Source organism: Octopus bimaculoides, chromosome 23 (genome assembly GCF_046866305.1).
Source record: "Octopus bimaculoides isolate indiv1 chromosome 23, ASM4686630v1, whole genome shotgun sequence".
In the NCBI taxonomy this organism is placed as follows: domain Eukaryota; kingdom Metazoa; phylum Mollusca; class Cephalopoda; order Octopoda; family Octopodidae; genus Octopus; species Octopus bimaculoides.
Window position 1 is genome coordinate 22,633,142 of NC_142950.1, and position 2,801 is coordinate 22,635,942.

The window sequence follows — 2,801 nt, forward strand, 5'->3', positions numbered from 1 at the left end:
AGAGTACAGCAGGGTTCACCACCATCCCCTGCTGGAGCCTTGTGGAGCTTTAGGTGTTTTCGCTCAATAAACACTCACAACGCCTGGTCTGGGAATCGAAACCGCGATCCTATGACCACAAGTCCGCTGCCCTAACCACTGGGCCATTGCGCCTCCACCCAGGCCTTATACCTATAGTAGAAAGAATTACTTTGCTGCTGTTGTTGTTGTTGTAATTGCTGTTGTTTTTGTTCTTGTTGTTGTTGCTATTGCTCTTGCGGTTACTATTATTATTCTAATCATCATTCTGTCATTCTTGTTATTGTTATTGTTGCTAGTGTTGTTGTTGTCATTAGTGCTGTCATCGTTCTACCATCATTGCTGCTGTTGTTGTTGTTGTTGTTGTTTTTGTTATTGCTGAATCTGCCATGAGATGGTTACCAGTTATCATGTAGGCCATCGAATGAATGATGTGGAGGTGATGGTCGGTTGAGCTGGTTTCTGGCTGCGATTATATGATGCATAACACTTGTAAACAATTAACAGAATCTTTATTCATCACACAAAATATTTATCATGTTGATCTTGAAATAATAATACAACAACAAAGCATACAGACAGGAAAAGACAATTCTGTAGTTATGGGCACAAGCATGGCTGTGTGGTAAGAAGCTTGTGGTAAGGCGGTGAGCTGGCAGAAACGTTAGCACAGTGGGCGAAATGCTTAGTGGTATTTCGTCTGCCGTTATGTTGTGAGCTCAAATTCTGCCAAGGTCGACTTTGCCTTTCATCCTTTCGGGGTCGATAAATTAAGTACCAGTTACGCATTGGGGTCAATGTAATTGACTTAATCCCTTTGTCTGTCCTTGTTTGTCCCCCCTTGTGAGCAATAAAGAAATAAGAAGCTTGCTTCCCAACCACATGGTTCTGGGTTCAGTCCCACTGTGTGGCACCTTGGACAAGTATCTTTCAAGTCTTCGCATATCCTCAGTAGTCACAGCCCATGTCTCACTGCCATGTAGCATAGCTGTCCATACACAGGCACCATACAATCTGCCTTTCACTTTGCAGGAGAGACCCTTCAATACTAACAGTGGTTGTAGCTTTCTAAATTTCACCAAGACTATTTTTATTCTAGCACCTTTTTTCCAGAACCCCACTTTTTAATAACAAATTTTCTGGTGCCTCGCTTTCTAATAACAAAAAATCTGGTGCCCACCAACATTCTTTTTTCAATTCAATTACCTGGCTGATGGATACCTTGACTCATTTAGTGAGAACCCTGAGTCTGGTGCATACGGTACAGATCCTTGATTTGAGGAGACAATTTCATTAACTTTTATAATTTCAAGCCAGTTTCTCTTGGCTTCCAGCAAATTGTCAACTGCACTGAATCCATTTTTGACCAAATAAGACAAAGGAAAATGAATTGATAGTTCTCTTGTTGATGTAGAGGTGTTGGAGTATTTTCTTTCAACCTCGTCACATAGCCACATATTTGTTCCTTTCAATTTAAGCAAAGTCTTCACTGATTCATCATATTGCAATTCTGATAACTCTTCTTGGTATTGAACTGCAACATCAGAAACGTCAATCAGCAGTAGTTGAGTTAAGCAAGAGGGAAAATTCATTGCCTTCAAATCACAAAATCTGGTGTTGAAGTCCTTTATTAAGATATTCAAATGGTCAATAATTGCGGTGACAGCATTATTCGTTATCACACATCACACATTTACTGAACCAGTATAACTGACTGAAATTTCTTTTTTTGGCACATTTCAAGAGCTGTAAGGAATCCAAAAACCTTTGCTTTCACATCAACAAGCGTCATGTTTGCACCTTGGAGTTATTTATTCAAGTTTCCAAGTTTCTCAAAGATGTCTGTCAGATAACTGACAAATGCTTTTCCATCACTGTACACAGCATTTTCATTTCACATTTGTCACTATGAAAGTCATTAAGCTGATCAAATAATTCCATGAACCTTTTTAAACTATTTCCACTTGATATCCACCTTACTTCTATATGAAGCAATAATCGAACATGCTCGGCACTTTGATTTACACATAACTGCTTAAAAAGACATTCGGTTTTGGGATTTGCTTTAATGCTATTGACACACTTAATCACAGCTCGTAGAATCTCGTTAAGAGCAGGGGACAGTTTCTTGGCAACTAAGTTTTCTCGGTGTATGATGCAATGGACAATCAACATGTTTGAATTTTCATCCATCGCCATTTTTAAGCATCCTATTTGCTTGTCCATCATAGCAGGTGCCCTGTCTGCTGTGTATGACAGTAAGTTTTCTTCTGGTATTTTGTTTACATCCAAATAATGTTAAAGTTTTGCTTTGGACATCCTTTGCGGTTGTGGTTGTTTCCAATGATTCACAAAACAACATCTCTTCCTGAAAAGCCTCATGCTTAATATATCTCACATAAATCAATAACAGGGCCCCACTGTCCCAAAATATGGATTCATCCATTTGTAAAGAGAATTTTCATGATTTTAATGTCTCAATAAGCTGGTTTTCAACATCTTGCCTCATTTCATCAATTCTGTTGGAGACAGTGTTATTACTGAGTGGCATGGCCCTGACATTTCTATCGTCTTTTTGTTGTACAGTTTTTAAGAATACTGAGATAGCTGGTTTAATCAGTTGCTCTCCAGTAGTGTGATTCTGTCCATGTCTTGCTATAAGCAAGGAGATTTCGTAGCTGGCCTCAAGGGCATGAGTGTGGGACACATGTTGTGTGTCAAATAGTGAAGTGAGTTTTGTTCGGTTTTTCAAGATTTTCTTTCAGTGATTTGAAGTACTCCAA

The 2,801-nt window shown here is 39.0% G+C and overlaps 1 pseudogene; it reads right to left on the minus strand.

The window, feature by feature from the left end:
* Nucleotides 1-1,711: 1,711 nt before the first annotated feature.
* On the minus strand, nucleotides 1,712-2,247 carry LOC106877255 (protein ZBED8L-like; annotated as a pseudogene).
* Between the last annotated feature and the right edge of the window lie 554 nt (nucleotides 2,248-2,801).